This window comes from Mustela nigripes, chromosome 3 (genome assembly GCF_022355385.1).
Source record: "Mustela nigripes isolate SB6536 chromosome 3, MUSNIG.SB6536, whole genome shotgun sequence".
NCBI lineage: Eukaryota > Metazoa > Chordata > Mammalia > Carnivora > Mustelidae > Mustela > Mustela nigripes.
Window position 1 is genome coordinate 20884574 of NC_081559.1, and position 25073 is coordinate 20909646.

Sequence of the window (25073 nt, forward strand, 5' to 3'; positions counted from 1 at the left end):
ATCTGTCTGGGCTTTAATTAGGCTTGGCTCCTCTCATTTTCTCATCCTCAACATCTGATTCTTCAGTCAACCTTGTCAGCTCTGACTCAGAATCAACTCTGAATCCTTTCAGTTTCCCCAGCTCTACTGTCATCACCCCAGTCCCCGTCAGCACGATCTTCCCTCTTGATAACTGCAGTAGCTTCCCCGGTTGTGGGTAGGAGCTGCGAAAGCTCATCTGTATGCACAGTCTGCCCTTCTTCTTGGGCACACCACTTGCCTACATTTCCCAGGGCTGCGGCACCATCACCCAGATGGAGCTGTATGACTGGGTCTCCCCTTTAGAATGGGAGAGGGTGATGCCTGTCTCCTTAGGTAGAGGAGTGTTGCCCACCCGCACTCCTCCTCTTCCCACTTCTCCAGCTGGATGGAGAGAAGGACCTCGGTGATCCTGGGGGGCGGGGGGAGAGAGGAGGGCCACAAGGTGGAAAAGGCCTGGGGTCCTGAATTATTGTGTGGATTAGAATCATCACGTTGACCTGCACTGGGCTTCACGTGAGTAAGAAATAAACTTACTATGCAGATGGCTGCATGGTTCGGTGCCCTACGTTCCCTGCAGCAATTTTCCTAGTCACCCCCTTTAATACTGACTCCTATCCTTCTCTGCTCATTTTTCTTCATAGCACTTATCACCACCCAGTACGATGTGGGATTTACTTCATTTATTTGCTGTCTAAGAAAACTGCTCTTATTCTGGACAACTGCTCTGTTTTTATCAAATAAGGAATGTGAATCTTGTAACTGATCATTTCTCCCTTTAAAAAAAAAATAGCTCTAATAAGCACAACAGAATTTGTGTAAGATCTAATTATGGAGCCATGTACTAACTCTTCCTGATTTTGTCTTACTGTTTGGTTTTCATTACCTCTCATTCTGATTTAAAATTAAAAAAAAAAAAACTGTTTTGCATCTACTTTTGTTCTAAATCTTCGTTGAATTAAGGCAGGTTATAGATAAAGAAGAATCCATCTTTATACCTCCTAATGCCAGGAAAATTTATACACAAAGAAGCTGCTGAAAAGAAATTTAATAAATGTCACAAAAATATTCTTAAAAACCTACATTCTATTTATTTGGGGAGATGTATACTTTATTATTTTTTACTGTAGAATTATCTTTTCAAATGAATACAAAGTTGATTTATGTCAACATATATTGATTTAGTTTGAATGTTTTGGGATGTATTTCAGGAGACAGGAGAGGAGAAGAAAAGAGCAAAACAAATCCATTCTAAAGGGAAGTCATGGGGTCAACACGTGGGGACTGGGGAGGGAGGCAAAACTGGGAAAGGTATGGAAGCTCCATGCTTTCCCCAGACCTAGCCCTATATGTCTCTTCATCTGCCTGCTGATTCATATCTTTTAACAAGCTGGGAGATGTCAAAAGAAAAAAAAAATTAACAAATAAAGGAAGTTGTAATACCTGTCTGGGTGGTGCTTCTTGCCTCTCTCTTGCCCTGCTCCTTCAGGCATGTGACCGTCCCCTTGCTCTAGCAAGACCCCACAATTTGGTTGAGGGCCTCCTTTCCCATCTCTGTCCCTCCAGCAACTGAGTGCTGAATAGTAATTCATTCTTCCTTTCCACATGCTAGAACAAGGTGGGGTTGGATTAGCTCATTGGTCTTTAAGGGTAGATTCAGCTTAAAACACCTGAAGAGCTTTTAAAAACTATCCTTTCCAGGAATCTTGAAATTCTGATTCCTTTTATTTGAGTAAAGTGAGTTGTTTTATAAAAATCATTTTTTAGCGTCATAAGTACTTGGGCACGAGACCCACATACTGACAGATTTTTAAAGAGCTCTTCATGGGATTCCTTTTTGTGGTCAGCGTCAAGACCACTGGTCTCCTTATGTTCTCTTCCAGTACTGAGAATCCTGTGACCAGGTGGTTCATTAACGTCTTTCTTTCTTTCTTTTTTGTTTTCCCCCAGTTTTTATTTAAATTCCGGTTAGTTAACATACAGTGTAGTATTAGTTTCAGGAGTGGAATTCTTCACTTACATACAATATCCAGTGCTCATCACAAGTGCCCTCCTTAACCCGTCACCCATTTAGCCACCCCCAACCCCCCAACACCCCCCCTCCCGCCTCCCCTCCAACACAGGTGTTTCTAAGTCTATAGAAGATGAAATCAGAAGCTCTAATAATTGCATGCACACCTCTGGGAGGTTATATTACCAGCTGCCACTAGATGGCACAGGCAATTCTTGGGAGGGAGGAGATTCTGGTTATTTGGAATTTTTGCTTTCCCTGTGCAATCTACTTGAGACACCTAGCTTAGGACGCTTTGTGGGGACATGACACTTTAGTTCCTTTCCCTGAGCTAGAGCCCAGAAGGTGCAGCTGTTTTGCTTGACATGTTGATAGAGAGAGACTCATTAAATAAACGTTCTGTCGTCTGAAGGGAGAGAGAACGTGAACCTCTGCATAAATATTAGCTCACATTTTTCTTATTATTTCCAGCGGGCGTGTGCGTCTTTCTTCTTTTCTGCATTTCTCTCTCTTTTTCTCTGTCGGTGTTCTCTCTTTCCCTTTCTTTCTCCTCTTTTCTTGGTTTCTGCCTCTTATCACTATAATCTGGTTATAAATGGTTATACATAATGGATTATATTTTATTTTGTTACCTTTGTGGCTGATAAAAACTTCATGAATCTAAAAATGATTCAGACACAGCGTTCTTAGAAGGGTGAACATGTTCAGGTTGCAATGGAGAAATTCTTATTCAGGGGCTTTCTTCAGCAACAGCTGTAGCAGCACGAGCCAAACCCAGAGAAAAGAAAGAATTTTATGTGCCGATCAGGGAAAAGCAGTCAAACTCCTCTCCTTTTAACAGCACATTTCGGGCGACGGCCAAAGCTCTGGGTGTACATCTAAGTAGGGGTTTTGCACAATAATAGGGTGTGCTTCTCCACTGCTTCTCATTGGAAGATCTCAAAGCGCATTTGCTGCTTTATTCTATATAGCTGCCTCTTTTCCCTGGGCTGTCAAAATGGGAAGATGTGTTGTAATTTTTTTTTTCCCCAAAGAGATTGCATTCCTTCCCTGGCTTTGTTCCAGCCCAGCTGCTTGTCGTTCAGGGAGATGCTATGCTGTTGGTGCCAGGATATACCACTGTGCTTTCTTCTTCCCTGAGTGACATGTACTGATGGGTCACTGCCTGGAACAGCCGAGCAAAGCATGGTGTGTGTCCATCCATGAAGATCCCTTGTTGTTTACTCTTCTCTGGTTTCCATCTGGCAGCATCAGATACCGATCTTCATTAAAACACAGAGCAATCAACCAACCAAAGAAATGCAAAAACAAAACAAAACAAAAAATACAAGAAAAAGTCTTTCTTTAAATGAATAGTTAACATTTATAGCATGCTCATTGTTTGCTAGGTACTGTTTTAAACACTGGACATATAGTTTATTCTTTAATCTACACATCAATGTCATGACCTAGGTTCTATTATTAGCCCCATTTTACATATGAGGAAACTGGGTAAAAGCAGGGTGAAGTCAATTGCCCCATGCCGCAGAGCTGATAAGTAGTGGAGCCCACCCAACTTTGAGCTGAGGCAGTCTACACCAGAGATCATACTCTCTTTACCCCAGTTCAGGTGGTAAAGGGCTAGGTATTGGAGTCCAACATAAAAACAAACAAGCAAACAAAAAACCTGATAGGTTCTCCAACTGGATGGTCATTAGAAAATTTCCTAATGTGTGTCTCCTGTTCATTTAACTGTATTTCCTTTGCTGTAAGATTGAACGGATGCTCCAAACCCAGTTCTTTTCCATTCTGGAGGCCCTAAGAGCATTCCAGTCTATACCCACTTCTTATTGCTTAGGCAGACAAGAGGAGGCGAACTTCTTAATTATGATTGACATCATGCAGTGTACCTACATGGTCTTTTTTTTTTTTTTTTAATTTTTTAAGATTTTATTTATTTATTTGAGAGAGACCAAAGACAGGGAGAGGGGTAGAAGAAGAAGGAGAAGCAGGCTCCCCACTGAGCAGGGAGCCTGACAAGGGGTTCCATCCTGGACCCGGAGATCATGACCTGAGCTGAAGGCAGCGGCTTTAACCCACGGCACCCCACAACACAACTTGCTATATCTATACATGCTGTTCTGTCTACTAACTCCTCCTTGGCCCTCAAAACTCAGGTCATGCCACATTCTCCAGAAAGCCCTTAATGATACACTCTATTGTATAGCTAAGACTTTGAGTTTTCTTTGTTTATCTAATATTTTCCCAATTTCTTTATTTACCATTTCTTTGGTGCCAAGCTTTTCTCCTTCTTTATCAGTTGTTTATTTAAAATATTAGCTTCTGGGCGCCTGGGTGGCTTGGTGGGTTAAAGCCTCAGCCTTCGGCTCTGGTCATGATCCCAGAGTCCTGGGATCGAGCCCCGCATCAGGCTCTCTGCTCGGCAGGAAGGCTGCTTCCTCCTCTCTCTCTGCCTGCCTCTCTTCCTACTTGTGATCTCTGTCTGTCAAATAAATAAATAAATAAAATCTTTAAAATATTAGCTTTCTTTCTACTATTCTTCTATTAATCATTTCTTTACCTCTATGCGTATATGTCCATTGAGATCGTTTTCCTATAGTCTTCTCTATAACCCTACTTTTTTTCCCTGCCTGTTTGCCCTATACTGTTTTATAAAAAAGGAAATATTTCATAAAGGAGTTTTTAATCTCACTTTATTCACTGCATTGTAGTGGCAACCTAAGGAAAACCCGAGAACAAACGCATTGAACTTTTCCACCTCATCCTTTAACTTTTCTTGCTGTAATAATACTGTTCTCAGCAGGCAGAGGGGCGGCTATATCAAAGATTAATATGCTTTATTGGTGCATAATCTTCAAAGAGAGTCATAAGGTCTCCCAACAAGAAAGCTAGCACAAGGATGGGTCAGAAGTCCAGGGTGCACTCATGTATGACTTATGGAGAGGTAAAGGTTTCTATTTGTCAACGATAAGGCAGGTAGGTCAAGAGCAGCCCCATTCATGAATTTGGTCTGGGTCAGACCCAATTCATAGATATCCAGCCAATGGAAGTGTGAGTTGCAATTGTTAATGGCCTTGACCTGCCCCACCTTGGATCCTGGGAAATCAATGTGGCTTTGTTCAGCAGCGACTGCTGAAAAGGACCATAAATCAGTAGCTTCCCTACAAAACTTTTATTGTCAAGGTAATGACAAAGAAAAATGATGGCAGTTATTCCATTTACACAGTTTAGACTTTTTTCTTTTTCATTGATATTTCTTCTAATATTTTTTTCTCCCCCCCCCCCACCCTTTTTTTTGGTATCTGGCTAAAAGAAGCATATAGCTTTTGAGTTGCTCTTAGAGGAATATGTGATACAAAGCAGATTATGGTTCTTAGAAGGATATCTTAAATGATTTTATTTTTTGAAACTCATTCTGGCTATGCCATATCATGAATTAATTGACCAAGTGATTATCTGAAATGAGAGTTTTTTGTTTTTGATAACCACAAGCCATTTCTTATAATTTCATACCATGATTCTGTATCAGATGCAGGATATTATACATGTTATCCATATTACTGGTATTTGTTAACTCACCCCCATCGGAAGTGACTGGGGATTGGTCATCTCAGATGGTGATGCTATGATAGTTTAATTACCATCTATATGGCTTTGTGCACTCAGGGATAATTTTCTCAGATGTAAATCCAAAAACTCGAGGGGGACCTTTTATAGATCTCCAGTGTTCTTTCTGTGTAGCTCACTCCTCTCTGCTACACCATACCGAGAACTCTCACTGCTGTTGTCCCCCTCGCCCCCGACGCTGCCCGTTTCAGGTCCTTAAAGTCAGGCAGTGTACTGGATCCTGTCTCCGTCCTCTTTCCCTGAGCCAAAGCCTGAGATGTCTTCCAGATAGTAAACTGGGGTAATCCCAGGGCTCACCTCGTTTGTACCCAGTCTGTCAGGGACCCCTGATCTTGGCTGCCCTCTTCCTTGGTCTTGAAAAGCAGCCATTTTATACGCACTGTTTTTGTTGTTGTTGTTGTTGTTGCTGCCTTGTTTCACGTAGTGGTGGGGGTATCCTGTCCATTTTACTCCATCTTAGCTAAGAATGAAAGTCTCCAAAGAGAATTTTTAAGTTCTAATTTATATACCACAAAATTCACCCATTTTAAGTACACGATTCAATGATTTTTGATAAATTCTCAGAATTATACAGCCAACATCACTCTCTAGTTTGGAACATTTCCATCAATGCAAGAAGATCTCATACTCATTTGCAATCAGTTGCCTTTGTCCTCTGTTCGGTCTCTGCCTCCCGCCAGACAACTACTATGTTCTGTCTCATAGAAGTGCCTTTTCCAGACATTTTATCTAAATAGAATCAACTAATATTTGCATCCACTTCTTTTAGTTAGGATGAGGTATCTGAGACTTATCTACATGACAGCGATTTATCAGCAGTCTGGTTTATGACGGGATAGTATCTTTTTGTATGGATGTATCACATTTTGTTTATCCATTTATCAAGTGGATAAACATTTATTAAGTGGTGGAAATTTGGATTGTTTGCGCTTTTTGACCATTATGAATAATGTCTCAATGAATATCTATGTCTTTGTGTGGACATGTTTTTTATTTCATGTCTTTTGAGTAGATATCTGGCAGTGGAATTGTTGGGTCATCTATGAAATTTATGTTTAAATTTACATTTAAAAAAAAGATTTTATTTATTTATTTGACAGAGAGAGGGATAGAGAGAGAGAGAACATGAGTGGTGGGGAGGGGGAGAGGGAGAGAGAGAGAAGCAAACTTCCTGCTGAACAGGGAGCCCACCATGGAGCTTAATCCCTAGACCCCAAGATCATGACCTGAGCTGAAGGCAGATGCTTAACTAACTGAGACACCCAGATGCCCCTATACTTTCTTTTTAAGAAACTGTTAAATTGATTTCCAAGCTCCTGTACCATTTTATATTTCCACCAGCCGGGAAAGAAGATTCCAGTTTCTCTGTATCCTTATTAACACTTGTTATCATTTTGATTATAGCCATCCTGGTGGGTATTTCACTGTGGTTTTAATTTACATTTCCCTAGTGACCACTGATGTTGAGCCTCTTTTCATGTGCGTATTAGTCATTTGTATAACTTTTTTGTGAAATATATATATACAGATATTTTTATCCATTTTAAACCAGGTAATTTGTCTTATTGTTGGGCAATAACAGTTCTTACTATAGTCCTGGTACAGGTGTAAATGTTTTTAATTTTCATGAAGTCCAATTCATTATTCTTATGGGTCATGTTTTGGTGTAGCTAAGACTATTATCATTTTAATAAATTCTTTTTTCTGTTTAAACTAACCAGAGTAGATTTTGTTATTTATAACTAAGAAATGTAACTGTTATGATTAATTAAGAAAGGAGACCTAAAATTATATTTCATTCCAGAATTGGTGAATCCAAAATGGGAACAAGCACATCTGGAGTCACGAAACTTTATTTTTGACAGTTGTAATTTTCGTTGCTTGCCTTTACTGTTGTAATCCAGAGGGTGCTGTTGGCTTGTTGATCCAGGGACTTCCTTATCTGGATGGTTGATGTTATTTTGATCCAAAACATTCTGGAGACCATAGTGGACATTTTATGTTATTTCTTGGGTCCATGGATCTCATCAAAATCATAGTTAAATAGAAAGAACAAGCATATCATTATATTGGTGGGACCTTAAAGAGAAAAAGGACACCTCACATTTAAAACCTCTTATGAAAAATGAATAATTTGGGGTTCTTCTTTGGGTTCTAGCTTCTTATGAGAAGCTGGTACAGTGTTTCATCGGGCATCATTTTGAGAAAAACAATTTTGAGAAACAGAGGTGAATAATGAAGTTAAGTGAAAATAGTATTTAGTTAACAGTTAAGGTAGCTAAAACAAAACAAAACAAAACAGTTAAGGTAGCTAATCTACTATTTCTTGTTGTAAACAATTTAAAGCTACAGTGGAATCTCTATATCTAAACAAACTGATGAAATAAGAGGGGTGGACTCAGATATGGGAGTCCCAAAATCAAGTCTTCTTCCTAAAACTAACAATCTCCAGGATATTGAGCATCTTACTTTTCTTATCCAAGCATCTGTTTTGTCATCTGGAAATTAAGCATGGGCTAGATATGGCAGCGTTCCTTAGGCCTTTTCTAGAGGCCTAGATGTAACTGTGTAGATCATGATCTGGAAACACCTTCTTTCCTACTTTAACCCAGCGGTCTGTATTTTAGGACTGAGTGAGCTAGATTCTTTCCACTTTAGGGGCTGGGGAGAAGGAAGTTCTTTAAAACATCGTGACTGATAGTCTTGTCTGAGAACACATTTAAAGAGAGAATGTTCATATAAGCACATATAAAGTGGTTGGCGTAACTTCCTGTAGTGGGTGTGCTTGAGAGTGGGGCAGAGATGGGCTGGAAAGCTTGTTGTTTCTCTGACCGGTGACGTTGACCCTTTGCACTTTATCAGAGCCGATGGCCCCATTGTGCAAAACAAATGTGTGCTCAGTGGAGGGTACCTCAGGTCAAGGGCCAGCCGTACATGCAGTTATGAAGTAAATAAAATTGCATTTCTGCAGTAGTCATTACTGTGTGTGTATTCCCTGAAATTTTGGTGTACCATATTTACTAAGATAACATATATAAAAGGACCTATCACAACCACTGTCAGAAAGTAGACACTTAATGAATGTTATTTCCCTTCCTTCATTTTCCTTATGCCTTGCTCTCCAACATGTACTGTGCTATGGACCTTTCATAAGCCTCTGGAAACTTCATATGGTTCTCTGTTCATCAAGGGTTCCATTAGCATCTGCCTCAGGTCTTGACCATTTTTCAAACTTTTTCCTTTTGAGCCTTTACCTATTTTTAAGAACCCATTAGATAACTAGAACCAAATGGATTTAGAATATTAAATTATTTTAGCTCATGTTTATTGAATGCTTATGCAAGGTAATAATCTAGTGATCAGAATATACTAGAGAACAATACAAATAAAGATTCCTGTCTATATTAGCTTATGTTCCAAATATGGCAAAGTAGGGATATGAATTGATAGTGGATATGTTATTTTTGCTGTTCCAAATTCCATTTATCTATTTTCTTATTTCTTGGTATCTACACCTCAATGTTTCTATGGGAAACTTATCCTTCTTTGATTGGAGTCTTCATGGGACTGTCCCTTAAGTGACTCCAATCTCCCTTAGTCAGTTTGTGGACACCTGACCATCCTGTACCAATCAGTTGCTCTGTCAGATTAAGTAACAAAAGGATTGAAAATTATTGAAGTGAATTCAGCGCAAAGATGGCACTCTGACAAATGCCATTGATTTCTGTTACCTAGAACCTCAGAGCTGACTAATTCTTCTTGGCTCCAAAAGCCTCATTCTTTGACTGTTCCTTCTGTGCAAAATCTCCAGTGTTTTCTGTTTAAATTTTTGAATTTCATCTTGCTTGGAACCTAATAATCCTAACTATATTAAATTGGTTAAGTAAGAAGTATCACATTCCTTTATCTCTATTTACTAACGTAAATTTAACCCTCAGTCTCTTCCACTGGATGGCAAGAAATTAAATCTACTTTTTTTTTTAAAGACTCTATCATCTATCTATCTATCTATCTATCTATCTATCTACTTATTTATTTGAGAAAGAGAAAGAGAGATCATGTGAGTAGGGGGAGAAGCAAAGAGAAGCAAAGATCCTTCCTGTAAGGATCCCAAGCAGGCTTCACACCCATCATTGAGCCTATAGTGGGGCCTGATCCCATGACCTGGAGATCACAACCCAAGCTGAAACCATGACTTGGATGCTTAACCAACTGCGCCACCCAGCACCCCCCAATTTTTTTTTTTCAAAGATTTATTTATTTATTTGAGAGACAGCACAAGCAGGAGAGGCAGGGGGAGAGGGAGAGAGGATCCCAAGCAGTTGCTGTGCTGAGTGCAGAGCCTGACTCAGGGCTTGATCTTACATACCTGAGATCACTACCTGAGCTGAAACCAAGAGTTGGTCACTTAACTGATTGTGCCACCCAAGTGCCCCAAATCTAATTCTTGATGAGAGTTCTTCTTCCTGTAAGGATGAGAACTAAAGAGGCTCCTGCTGTCATTAGTCATCAGTCTACATTGTTCATTGTTGGAAACACCCACTATCTACAACACACTGAGGATAAAGGAATCTTTGATGTGGTTGAACACCCCTGAGTTAGGGTTCAGTTTACAGGTCTGTGATGGAAAACTTAGTGCCTGTAAGTAATATGTAATTTCTCTGAAACTTTGTACTTTTCAGCTAATTATTGTGATGCGAAACCTTCTTCAGACAGTTAACTTATCTGAGAGCCTATGCTATCTTCTAAGAACAGAGGGCAAACTATCATGTTCATTCTGTCTTGTTCATTTATCTGTCTTCTCTAAATGAACCTGGATGTGTGTACTGAACTCTAGGGAACAATTCCTTTATTTATTCTTTTAGCATGCATTTAGTTTTGCTCTGTCCTGAGTCCTTCAGGAGATTCTGGAATTACTAAGAATAAGTTATTATAGTTTCTGGCCAAAAATGACTCACAGTCAGGGGGAGGAAAGTTGATTGTGAGATGGTGGCTAAATAATAAATAATTATTAGAATAGAAATAGAAATAATGGGGTTCAAGAGGACGTTCTCAAGTCTATTTGGATATGCCATGCCTTGGGTGATTTGTAGAAGGAGAAGATAGTTGAGCTGAGTCTTAGGAAACAAATAGGAGTTTACTTCATATACAGATAGAAGAAAAGTGTTATATTCCAAACCAAGTAAATGGAGGGGAAGAAGAGGGAGAGGGACACAGAGAGAAGGTGGAAAAGAAGGAGGAAGTAGAAGTGGAAAAGATTGGGAAGAGGAGATTGGGTGAGAGAAAGAGTGGTCTGTGATAGAAAATGCAAGAAGTCCATCATGACTGGTAGGGCTGGAATGGAGTCCGTTGGAAGACTCATGGGAGGAAGCATGGAAAGGAGGAGAGAAGACAAAACATAGTGGCTAAAGGATGAATTTTATAATTAAACTGTCCTATGTGAAAACTCAAGTTCTCCCCCTTAGGTGTTGTCAACTCAAGAAAGTTACTTAACCCAGCATCCTTAATTGTAAGAGGGAAAAAGTACAATTCCTTCATGGTAACATTATTGTGAGGATTAGAGGGAGTCATGAATGTGAAGTACATAGTACAGTGCATGCCACACAGCAGAATCCAAGAAATCTTTCTCTCTCTCTCCCCCTCCCCACACACCTTGACATTTATCACAAAAGCCATAAAACTGAAGGTTACTGATAAAAAGTGCTTGGTGGATGCGTTTGGGAAGTAGTGGGAAATCACTTACAGGGAGATGGAGAATCTGAACTAAAGAGATCCTTTGAAGTGGAATGGAAGTATTTTTTATTTAAAATCACAAGCTTAAACATTACTTAATTGGAAGTGTAGTATTAAAATGGAACTACAAACCAATGATACACATTGCTGTGATCTTGTCACCTAATCAGTTAATTGATAGTCATTTATTCATAATACCTCTGTTCAGTAGGAACAAAATCTATATATTTTCAATTTTTACAGATTTTTAGAATAATATGAAAATGGGATATTTACATTTGAATTTTTACTTGAAATTAAATTATATTTTAAAGTTATTCTATAGCCCATTTTTCCTTTTTTATTCTTCTTACCCTCTTTCTTCCCATTAGGAAATCATTGTTAATAGCTTGATGTGTTTCCCTCTCTGTGTTTCTCCATGCTCCTAAAATTGTATAACAACAAAAACACCTAGCAGTACATTGTTGTTGTTCATTTTCCTAAAAATGGGGTAACCATCTACATTTCTTTGTAATTTTCTTTTCTTACATAAAAATACACCTGGGACATCCATCTAACTTTAGGACTTCTATAATATAGAATGTTTTATGTGTACTGAAAACTAATCATAAAATCTTTAGATCTATAAGGGACATTAAAAATCACCACTTAGTCCAGTGGCTCCCAGAGATAGGTCTCTTCAGTTAAACTATATTCCTAGCAGGCAGAGATTTTGGACATAAGCGAAGTGTTGGAAACTCTATCAAGAGTAGTTTGGTAGTGGTGGGAAAACAGTAGAAGGAGGAAACTAGGGTCATCTTCAGGTCTCATCGTCAATGTTATTTTCTCAGGGAAGCATTCCTTGATAACCTTAACTTGGGTAAGTCACCCTCTTGTATGTCCTAATAGAATCTTCTATTTTTTCTTTGTTACATTTATGAGCATATTATTAAATTATTAGTTATTAATATACTAGTTATGATCCTTTTTTTGCACTTTTATATCTTCATTACCTAATATAGTGCTTGCCAGATTAGAAAAAAAGACTCAAAATAAATGAATGAGCACAAGAGTTTTTGTGGGGATGGAGACTGTTATACAGATGTTGAAATCTGACGCAGCTGAGTGGGAGTGGGGGATGAGCCAATGACAAGATTGCATCAAGGGCTCAGAAACTGACATTTTCCTTGTAAGTTTGTGGCAGCCAAGGTTATATTCCTTAGCATGTGAGGACCGCAAGCCAGCTTTTATTGGTCCTTTAAGAAATTATTACACTCTGTGGAAGAGACTCATAGTAACCAAATGCATAGAGATAGTGTTCTTTTAAAATAGGACCTGTCCCTTTAAAATGCTGACATTCTCAACACAGGTCACTCTGTTGCCAATGTTGAGGTAGGTGGGGATTGATGTTACACTCAGTTAATTGTGATTGTTCAGTGGACATATAATTAGAGCAAAAAGAAGGTTTTTGGAGGCACATCTTTATCTAGGTTGCCATGTGATGAGATTAAACATTTTTACCCCACAGCAAAAAAAATAGAAACCTTTTTAGTGACCCTACTACAGCCTCTCTGATGTACAGGGTACTACTTCAGATCCCCTTAAGAGAGGTTTCAACACTGGCTTCTACTTAACATGTCTGATGTCCTTATTTTTACCAAGAGTATCAGTTAAGCTTTAACAATATAAATCTAGGAGAATTCTGTATCCTTTTACTAATTGTTGATTTAATTTATTTAACCTTCAATGTTATCTCCCTTTGTATTGGTTAAGATTCTTTGGGTTGCAAGAAACAGAAATCAGTAAGTTTAAAAAAAAAAAGGTAATTTATTAGAAATATACCAAGGTAGCTCAAAGAAAAAGCCAAACAACAGTGCCTTAGGAAAGGCAGGAATTGTGTCAAATCTGAGGACCTAAGTGGTAAATTTTGTGAAGCTATTCCAGCTGGGTCAATGACATTTTTTTTTTTTTTAACTTTATTTTTGAGTAATCTCTATACCCGACATGGGGCTTGAACTCACAACCCTGAGATCAAGAGTTGCATGCCCTACTGACTGAGCCAGCTAGGTACCCCTGTGTCTACTGCATTATTATTCACTGAGTTTCAGTTTTGTGGGTATGAGTGAGGCAGATCTCTGTCATCCTATTTACTTTTGACTGTAATAGATAAAGGTCAAGGGAGTCTGAAATAAGGTGCAGTTAGTAGTAGAAATTGAAGAAAAGTACTGTATTGAGCTAAATTCCTCAGCAAAATTTAACAAGACATGGTGGCTAATTATGGAACATAGTGGGACAGGAGAGAAAAAGATAAATCAAAAATATATATCTTTTATGATCTGCGTTGCTTGAGAATGCAGTGATGCCGTGGGACAATTTGGAGTGTAGAGTGCTTTTTTGGGGGGGAGTGGGAGGGAGGGAATTATGATACATTTGGCTTTATGCATATTTGAATTTATCATGATGGTGAGAAGTCCAAGTTAAGATGTTTAAAGGGAGTTATAGTGAAATAGAACTAGGAATATAGAGTCAGTCTTGACATGGCCATAAGAACAAAATAACTCTCTCTGGAGTTAATTTTGTCCATCTGTGACTCTTCTAGTTTCTTTGAATGTAGGGAACCATGCCTTAATCATCATCCAGTCGCCAAAAGCTCAGCACTTAGTAGGTGCAAAAGAAGTCATTGTTGTATTAAATTGAATTGAAGTCAAGAGAAAAAAAAGAGTGAAGGCCTAAAAAATGTTCACATTCTCATGGAATTTGTTTAAAATTTGGTCTTCAGTTTTAAAGTCTCTGCCATGGGGTGCCTGGGTGACTCAGTGGGTTAAAGCCTCTGCCTTCAGCTCAGGTCATGATCTCAGTCGTCCTGGGATTGAGCCCCACATCAGGCTCTCTGCTTGGCAGGGAACCTGCTTCCTCCTCTCTCTTCACCTGCCTCTCTGCCCGCTTGTGATCTCTGTCCGCCAAATAAATAAATAAAATCTTAAAAAAAAAAAAAAGTCTCTGCCATGCCAGAATAAACCCATTTTAGAGGCCACCTCTTTCCATAACCAGAGTGTCCATCTGCACCATTTATTTCCTTTGATCAGGTTTATAGACTAGGAAAGGATTTTTTTCATTTGTCCTCTCTTGGTTGTTGGGTTTATTGCATTACAGTTGCATAAGCCCTAGACATTAGCCTCCAGAGAGAAAAGAGTGAGAGACATTTTAGCTCAAGTTTTCCTTTGATTCTGAAAAAAAAAGAAAAGAAAAAAGATTCTGGAAGGATAGCACTCCAGAATATTTTTGCTTACTCTTCACTACTTAATCAATACTTCTAGCAGCAGCAGGAAACAGGGCCTTCCTTCACACTGGAAGCGGGAACTGGGTTAGACACCCGGATGATAAGTGACAGTGTTGTGGAGATGGATGGAGATGGATAAAGTATAGATTTTATTTGGTTTCATCTTAACTGCATTTATTCTATCTCCATTTTATTGCCCATTCATTGCTCCATGTCAGTTCAATTCTATTCTATTTCAACTTGAGATACACACTCAATATAAGGATGGACATTTTCACTCAAAAGCATTTTCAGATCTTGTCACCAGTGAAATCGTCTCTTACGGATCTCAAGTTTCTTATAGTGAATTTTAGTGATTTTAAGCTCCTCACTTTTAAAAAACTTGGAGACTGTAAACATTTCATTAAAAGTGTAATACTATAGTATCTTGGTAAGTTGCTAAAAGTTGCCATTTTATAATGACCTTCATGATAGGAGGGCTGATGCTGAAGGCAATTTAGTGACCTGCATAAAGGCATGAGGTCACGTATAAAAGTTGGGCAAAATTACCAAATTCCTGTACAAAATGGGTTGTTATATACTAAGGGAAATATAATTTTTGATGGATGGAATTACTAAACTCCTTAAGTGGATTTGGACTCTTCTGATCTGGAATCATGTTTGTTGAGAATGCCAACAATTCGCTTCTCTAAATGCTGTTGATCCTTAATATAATAATTAGCATCAATTTTTCTTCTATCCTGAATTATAAAATAAAATTCCCTTAAATCCCCATTAAATTCCCTTTCATATGGCACAGTAATAGCAACACTATGGAACGTTGACTAGAACTCTGCTAACCCTTTTACATGAGACAGGTACTCATTATGCTGATTATACAGAGGAGGAAACCAAGGCACACACATATTTGCTCAAATAAGAGGTTGTATTAACATTTAAATTCAGATGGTTCAACCTGAGAACCTGTGTTTTCGACTACTTTTGCCTCCATTTCAGAGACAGTTGTGTTTGGTATAGACCTGAGAGACATAAGGATAAACATCATAATTGCCGAAGCAAAGATGTTTTGTTCTGGCCTGCTGTGAGGGGTGTTCGATTCCAGGGCGGCCCCTGTATGGTTGTTCAGTTTCATTGAGTGTTTTCAGTACTGTGAGCCTAACCTGACCATGGTCCTAGGACGAAGTAAGTATTAGTATTTTCATTTCTCAGGTGAGGAAACTGACGAAGAGGAAGGTTGTTTTGTAGCTGAACCTGAGGTAGTAGCTGTGAGGGGTAAGGATAAAGTCAGCCGTCAGGCAAATTCCAGAATCTTCCTGCTGCATCACAAATGCTTCCTCCCTGCTTGTTTTTACTCCAACCTCCATTTATACTCTAGTTCTGGTGGGTATGTAGTTGACAACCATTTACCTCAGAATGAACTTAACCATCATTCCTTGCTGTTGCTAAGCACAATAAGCTTGGAGAACAACTGTCTTAGTTAGTATCAGGGAAATGTTCATGACATAGTGACTTTTTAATCTTTATTTATTTATTTATTAATTTAAGATTGAATTCTGAGTCGACTTCCTGCTGAGCACAGAGCTGGACTCGGGGCTCCATCTCACAACCCTGAGATCACCACCTGAGCTGAAACCCAGAGTCGGACGTTTAACCGATGGTGCCACACAGGGACCCCTAATCTTTATTCGTATTTAAGTCATATATATATATATATATATTAACAAATAATATTGTCCTAAAAACTCTTGCCATATCACCAGCTGAATAAAACTGCAAGGCTTGAAAACTCTCCAGGACGTGATATAACATTTCTTGTTTCTGATATAGGAGAAATGATGACAGAAGGAGTGACTTGTATGCAAGTTGAAAGATCGTGGCCTTGGGGCTGAAAGCCCTGGGGAATAAATTTTAGCTATAACAGGCAAAGACGGGGGGGGGGGGGGGGAAGGAACTCTGCAGAACAGATAATTCTATGTTCAGTTTGTAATTTTAAACAGAATTCTTCTGCCAGTTGTTAGGTCCTGTGGTTTCTATTTAGCATTGTGTAATGGTCTCTCAATTGTCCAGTGATTTACCAGTTATTTTAGGATTTCTATTTCTTTGGTACTTATCATTCCATGCCTACTGAAAAAGTAAACAATAAAAGTAATCAATTGGGAACATTTTAATGAGGCAGGCCACCCAAAGCTTTGCATTCAAGTATTTGTTCAAATTTGAGGAAGTTATGCCTCCAAGCTCTGTTTTACTTTACCTAATGAATGAGAAAATAAGAGGAAAAAAGAAAGATTAGAGAATTTCAGGTAAATTTGAACTGCAGAGAAAAAGAAGTCACTTATGGGGAAGAGTTCATAATAGAATCTTTTTTGGACAGATGACCTGCTTTTATTGTTTACAGTCCATTACCAAAAAGGATTGGGGAAGAAGATTATAAATTTGGCCTTGGTACGAGGCGAAGATTTGCCTGTGTTGTAGGATGTCCTGAATGTTAAGATTTAAGCACAAATAGACAGGTATAGCTATTTTTTCAGTTCTTCTGTGTTGTACCTGGCTTTCTAGATTCCATTGCTCTTGTGAGATAGAGACCCTGAATATAATTTTCCCTATTTAATTGCTGGAAAAATGTACACCTATACGTTAAGTTAGCAACTCAAGATTCCTAAGTCAGTGAGGAGAGCAAGAATTTCTGAGTGGCCCATGTTATGGTCTCTTTCAACGGTGCAGGGTTTGGTTAACTCGGACAAGCCCACAGTTCTCTGGTAATCTGTAGTGAGGTCTTTGATTAACACTTCACTTCAGTACCATGGTTTTCATTTAAGGCCCCTGGAGTGAAAGTTTGGTCATTTCATTAGTCTCGACTAGATCACAAAGAACCAGGAGGCATTTTAGAGAATGTATAATTAATTTTGGAGAGTTACAAGGCAGCTCCAAACTTGAAAATAAGGCAACAGGGTCTGAATCTTTGCCAAACTTAAAGAGAAAAGGTTAATTAGTCTTTGACCTTAGAGATATTTGGAAGGGGAATATGTTACTTGGAAAGTGTTAAATTAAAAATTGTTCTGAAGAATGGAAAGAGAAACTGATACAATGCTAAATGAATGGTTGTCTACTTAGTAGTCCTAAATTCTGAATTAATCTTTCATTTGAAACAGTCTTATACAAAACTGAAGTAGGTGTAGATTTTTCTGTCTTTCCACTGTTTCCTCGTAGGGCTGGGGAGGCGACATGAAAGGACTTGTGCAGAAAGAATAGTAATAGTTGTGTCTGGGTTCTTCAATTGAAGTTTGCAAGGTCAAGAAAGATAGCTAGATGCTTTAGATTTTCACATAGTGGTTTCTATGCTGATGCTCAGAATTCTGAATTATTCTATTCAATGAAATTGCTTGATTATTATGCCTTTAAGAGAGGTATATCTTCTTATACTATTTAGTGTTATTGGGTATGAATGAGTAATTTCATTAATAATATTGTGCCATAAAAAAGAAATTAAATTGCTTAAATTTAGTTTGAAGTTATTTATTTTAAACTTTGGTTTAGGAGATAGGTATTTCTAAATTAAGAAATACGTATTTACCAGTGAGTTTAGTACTGATTAAAATGTTCCTATACATGGTGCCTTACACCTGGTAAGCAATTCTACCAACCTGACACTGTTCTGAGCCACAGTCCAAATAGGAAGATTTTATGTTTTTGTTTTTATTTTGGTAAGACACATAAAATACTCGGCCTTAAATATCACACTTCTTGACTGTGGTTGTCCATGCCTTCTAGGTTAAACAGGCCTTCAAGAAGATGATTCTGCAAGCACTGATCTCAGCTTTGGTCAAACCAATGTGGTCAACCTTGTAAGAATGAGTGACCAGTGAAATCAGGAAAGATAGGGAAGACCAATGCTGGGAAGGGAAGAAAGTCACCTTTCAGGTGTAAAGTTTTTCTGGAGAGTGGCATGACCACCAAGGACAGGGAACTAGCATCTGGCAGGGTCTGCCACCATCACCGTCTTTGAAATTATCTTAAGTTGATGGAGTCTTTTTTTTTTTTTTTTAAGATTTTATTTATTTATTTGACAGATAGAGATCACAAGTAGGCAGAGAGGCAGGCAGAGAGAGAGAGGAGGAAACAGGACTCCCGCCGAGCAGAGAGCCAACGTGGGGCTCAATCCCAGGACCCTGGGATCATGACCTGAGCCGAAGGCAGAGGCTTTAACCTACTGAGCCATCCAGGTGCACTCTAAATTGATTGAGTCTTAAGGACTCAAAGAAAATGAATTGGGTTGAAAGGATAAACAGGGTTTTTGGTCTTCTGAAGGCCTAAATTTAGGTCAGAGGTTTGGACAACTGAAAACTGCTCATGGGTGGAGTGTCTTAAAGATTGCAAAAATAGCCATAACGAGAATAACAAGTATGTAGCTGGCACTTCTGCGGCACTTCTAGTCTAGATACTGTTGTAAGCATTTTATCGATACATCACTTACTGAACTCCCATTATGACCTATAAGTAGGCAGTGTCATTGTTCCAGTCATACAGATTGAAAATCGAGGCACAGAGAAGCTAAGCAGGCAATTTTCTGAAGCCCATACATTTAGTAAGTGGTGGATCCAGGATCTGAACCGGGCAGGCTCCTGACTGTGTGTGCTCAGGTAGAACCTGTGTGAAGAGTGAGATTCCTAAGACACGCAACCATCGGTGGAAGCTGTGCATGTCTAGTTTCTTAAGGCTGAAAACAATGGTAACAAACCATGTACCTGGCTTCCCCAAACAAGACAAATTCATCTATTTTTCTTTAAGGGAAATATTTGTGGAGTATTTCCTCCCTTTGCAACTTAGGGGGTTCTTGGATGGTCTCTATTTCTGGAAGGCACCTGAGGAGTAATGCCTCAGACAGTGACCTACCAAGGGGAATCCATCAAATGATCATTAATAAACACTGCAGGAACAAGTTCATTTCAGAGTAATCAAAAACGATCCTTTGTTCCTCCTTCTCTTCAAAGGAAAGCCGTTGGGGAATAGGGAAACCAACCGCTCAAACTCTCTCTGCCGGGTTTAATCAGACAGTGAACTGCTGAATCGAGCCAGTGTCCTTAGCTGCCCTCTGTTGACTGCTCCTTGATTAGCCCAAGTGTAGTGTGACTGATAGAGCCGTGCTGGGTGTCCGTGCCAAGTGTTCTGATGCCTCAGCAGCTCTCGGCGGCTACTGTCACACAGCTTCTTAGAAGAAGCACTAGGATATCCTGTGGGAAATGAGCTATGTTTCGAGGCAAAAAGACTGCCTGTGGAGGGGCTGCCTACAGAAGCCCCTTGTTTAGCTGCATAGCCGGCCCCACAGTGGCTAATGGGTAGACCGCTCCCTTCAGGTGTTCCCTTGTGCTAGGAAAGGGATGAAGGGCACCTTTGAAGGAGGAGGGACCACTCATAATCGCTTCATTTTTCTTCTGCCTAATGCAGACTCATTATGGAAAGATAAATGACTGTCTACTCTTGTCACAGTTACCCAAACCCATTCATATATATCGCTGAGGGTCAGATCTGTACGTTTTGGGGATTGTTCCACTGTGGCAGTTACCGACTTCCTTCTGCAGCGTCGGGGGCACGCTTTTGTTAACTTGAAAGTGTCTTAGAAGAAACAGGCAGTAAATTTCCAAGCGGTCTCAGGGGATCTGCTTTACATGAAGATATGTAATTGATCAGACATTACAGTGGGTTCAGAATTGACCGTCATAACTCAGGTGTACAGAAAGGATTATTTTTCTATTACTGAAACTAACTAAAACTATTTACTCTGTTGCCTGAAAACTATTACTCTTGCCACCTCAACTTAGTTCAGTTACTTCTAATTTATTCAGTGAAATTATGAGAGTAGCTTTCTGGTCCCTCTTCCATTTTCTCTAAAGATGATCTAAGCTGCGGGGCTTTTAAGTCACCCTGGCATTAACGGCAGAGTGTCTCGTTTCTTGGGTCATCCCTGGTCCTTGCTGGCTTCCACGGATGTTAGCTGCCCTATTCTACAGCTTTCAGGGTCTTCGGGGGAGTATCTGGTGCTAGTACACATGGGCCTGGCTGAGCCTCTGTCTAGAGATCCAGACGACACCCCATGCCCCAGTTTTGGCTCTCCTCAGGCCACAGGCCCTGTATTTCTTTAGAGGATGTTCAGGAACTCATGGCTGCTTTCTATGCAGAGAGTGGGCTCTGGGGTATTCTAGGAGGCTTCTTTTGGCTCATCTGTCTAGAGCCTTCCCCAGCTATCGCGGTGGTCCTTGTGCCGTGTTGCTTTCGTGCCAGGCTGAATGAGGGATTTCCGTAAGAGCTTACAGTGTTCCCTGGCTATGCTTTGAGAAAGAAAGCATTTGTATCCCTGCTCTGGGTGTTTTAATTGCTCCTCCATTCTGGAGGTTAAATCCTAGTGGGGTGGGCAGGTAGGCAGAGAGTGGGTCTGGCATCTACGCATATCGGCACGTGACAATCTGCCCAGCGTCTGTAAGACTCTCACCGGCTCATCTCCTTCCCTTCCTCACCCACCTCTCATTAAAGGCTTTACTTACCTTTTAGTATTGGAAAACCTTATGCTTTATCCCTGCTGTAGGTTTTATACTATCAATGCTATGCTGAGTCGCTTAAGCTCTGGTCATTGGAACACACAAATCTGTCTTCTCACAGTAGAGAATAATAATACCTGAAAGCTTGGCTTTCCAGCCTCTGTCCTCAGCTACTGGCCTACTTTTGAATATCAAAAACCGAGGAATGATGTTTTGCTTCTCTGCTATATACACCCTCTCCTGGAAGTAAGGAATGCAGTTGTCTGATTCAAAAAGGAGGGTAGGAAATGAGGAAATCCTGGGGGGGGGGGATGCATCAGTTAATATTTCAAAATTATTATCCTGCCTATAACACTTTCTCTTTTTTACTGCACTCACTTATATTAAAAAAAAAAAAAAAAAAGTCCAGCCTCTCCTCCCCTTTTCCTTCTCCATTCTTTGGTGACCTTGAAACGTCCTCTTGATGCAACTGTAGCTTAACTCCTGTTTTCCAAAATTAGCTTGCTGCCCATCTATAGGCCATCTAAAATGGGTGTGATGAGAAAGGTGCTATTATGATTTTTCATTTTTCAGATGAGAAAAACAAATTTAGAGAGATTATGTTTAGGCTCGCTCAGCTACTAACTGATAAAGTTGGAATTCAAACCTAGATCTGTAACTTCTTACCTAACATTAAAAAAAAACTGATATTATATTGCCATTTCCAATTCAAGTTGGAAACTAATTTCCTACAAAAGGATTTTATGTGCATACGATTCAAAAATTACATACAACTTTTAAATTTGAAAGACAATTAGTTCTCTTCTAATAATCTCTTTTTCCCTAGATAGTTTAAAAAAATCCTTCTGGTTAAAGAGTACTTAAAAGGTTAAAAGATTTATTTATTTATTTATTTATTTATTTATTTATTTATTTATTTTAGAGAGAGCATGAGCAGGGGGAGGGGCAGAGCCAGAGGGAGCGAATCCACAAGCAGACTCCCTGCTGAGTGCAGAGCCCGATGTGGGACTTGATCCCAGGACCTTGAGATTGTGATCTGAGGTGAAACCAAGCATCAACTGTCCACCCAACTGAGCCACCCAGGTGCTCCTGATTAAATAGTACTTTGGGGATTCTTTAGTGATAAACCCTGTGGACTGGCAATCCAAAATAAACCAGTAGGTCATCAAAGAACACTGGAATTACAAATACCAGCTATGTGTATCTGCTATCATAATACCTTTGCAGAGAAGAATTTAAATTGCCTGATAGATCTTGTATCCATTAAGAGGGAAATGAGAGTAAGGAAGAAAGAATATGAGAATGAATAATTGAATGGAAACTGAATAATTTTTATATTAATTCTAAAAAGTTAAATAGTACAAGATACATAAATGTGAACAACAAAAAAAGCCCATGTAGTATTATCAGGTGATTTCACTGTTCTAAGTGGTAGAAATATTAGCAGTTGAAAGTGAGTGATAACTTTACATCATATTCATGAACACACCAGATTCCAGAAAGATATAAAGTTCACTATTCCCTTCCTTAATGATACCAGATGCATTTTAATAGGAATTTCTTAAACTCTTGTACTTTGAAATGCTGATAAGCTGTAGAGGTGTATCATATATTACCTAAAGATGAATTATCAGTTTTGGATTTCTATTTCCTCAAATCACCACCAGTTCAGTTATGGTACATTGCTAAGGGGGTTAATTTTCAAACCAATGAGTGGTGAGAAGAGCTAGTGATAAGGGGAAAAAAGCAATTGTAATTGGCAAAATTCTTTCCATGTGGATAGATGTATATTTCTTTTGCATTTGCTCCATATTCTGGAAGGAATAATTTCCTAATTCAGTCTGGCCAGTCTAGGAGGCATGGGGTTAGTAAAGGCTCTATTATAGGATGGTGAATTTGCTCTAGTGTCGAACTGTCATTCTATATGCTGGGCCTACCATATAGGTGGGCCTACCACACGTAAATAACGTCAAAAACACCTGCCAAAGCAGCCCTGTGAAGTACTGAGTATTGATATGCCCGAGTGTTCTCTAAGTATTACAGCAGCAATATTCAACTGCTGTTAAAGTATGGTCTTAACCAAATGGGATACCCTGATTCCAAGGTGGATGTCTCATACCATTGATTCGTAGTAAGCTACCACCTTTCCTTGAACACTGTGTTGTTTCATATGAAAATGATAAGACTACAGTTATTCTTTTAGGATCAGTGGGGATGTGATTCATTGGGTGCTGTTGGCAGATAATGTGTTTGTGCTAAATCAGGCCTCTCACAGAGGCTAAAGCAGTCTGTTTTCCTATGAAACACACTACTTTTCGCTCTCCTCTCCGGTAATACTCATCTTTTTCAGGAAGAAAAAACAGTACCATAGCTACGGATTCTCTTCCTGTGGAACATGGGTGCATTGATCCTCCTGGCCTGGGGGTTGGCACCGTGATTCACAATCTTTTCCCTAGTGGCCATTTTTATTTCTTTGTGGCAAGATCTGATATAAGAATAGAGGCTGAATAATTATATAATGAAGTTATCTTTCAAATTAATAAGGCTCCATTTTCAGATCTCCTATCTTGTCCCAGTATGCTATTCAAGTTTTAAAGGCCATTGTAAACTTCACAGGGACCTATATTCCTATTACGATATCACATTTGAAATGGTCTACTGTGGTATATTACAGACTGTACAGTATAGCCTACAGTGAAGGTTCAACTGGTTTTTTAAAAAAAAATCAGGGAAACAGAATTTTATAGTAGTGGAATGTATTCAGTATATTAAAATGAGATATCCTTATATGTTTAAGTAAAGATATGTATTTTAATTTCAATAATTTACTTCTCATTCTTTTATTTTTCAATAGAAACTATTTTATCTGGAGTAACTATTTTTGTTCGTGTGAGTGTTCTTAAGAGGATGCCATTGACTCCTATTTAATTACTGTTCTATGATTAAAAATCAGCCCACTGACATCCAGTGGAGATGGTAGGCTAAACAGCTTGCAGTTTATTAACTTTCCACATTAGCTAATACTTATTCATGCATTTTAAAAATAATTTTCTATCTTAGCATATTGAAGATAAAGTAGAAAAATAAAAAAATACTACTTATCACTATAATCTCACCATTTTCCTATCATCTGTATTATCAATTTTTAGCAACACAAGTAGTGCATTACTGTGTTGTAAATATGAAAAATTAAAACATTATAGATAAGGCTAAAATCTTTGACAACATTCAGCCCTATGGAAAAACTCTGCTACTGGAGGAGAGTCTTATTCCTAATTTGATAATACCCTTTCAAACCTTTTCCATTTATAGATAAAATTGTAGAGTATTGGTTTGTGTATATATATGTGTATTTATTAATGTTATGCTATATATATTGTCCTGTAAGTTGCCTTTCTCACCCATCAGTATGCCTTCGAGATATTTCTATCTAGGCTTCTCACTAATTAGGGGCGGGAAACTTGAGAAGACAATTTAACTTTTGAGCCTCAGTTTTCCCATACATAAAATGAGAATAACAAAGAACAGGCCTCACAGGATTTTTGGAGGATGAAATGGGTTAACACATGTATTTAGAACAAAGCCGATACGCAGAGTAAATGCTGTGTCAGTGTTTGCTCTTATTCTCTGTGTGTAGAGATCTACTTTAGTCTTTCAACCTACTGCAAAATATTCCAAAGAATTGGCATATTATGTTTGTTTAGTCATATCTCCACTGATGATTTTGAAGCAAGATTTGGAATTACTCACCGAAGTCTCAGATATGCAAAGAATATGTAGCTTGATTTTCTTTATTTTTAGAGAGGGGAGGGGCATAGGGAGAGAGAGAATATTAAGCAGACTCCATACTTAGCTCAGAACCAATGCTGGGCTCAATCCCACAACCCTGAAATAT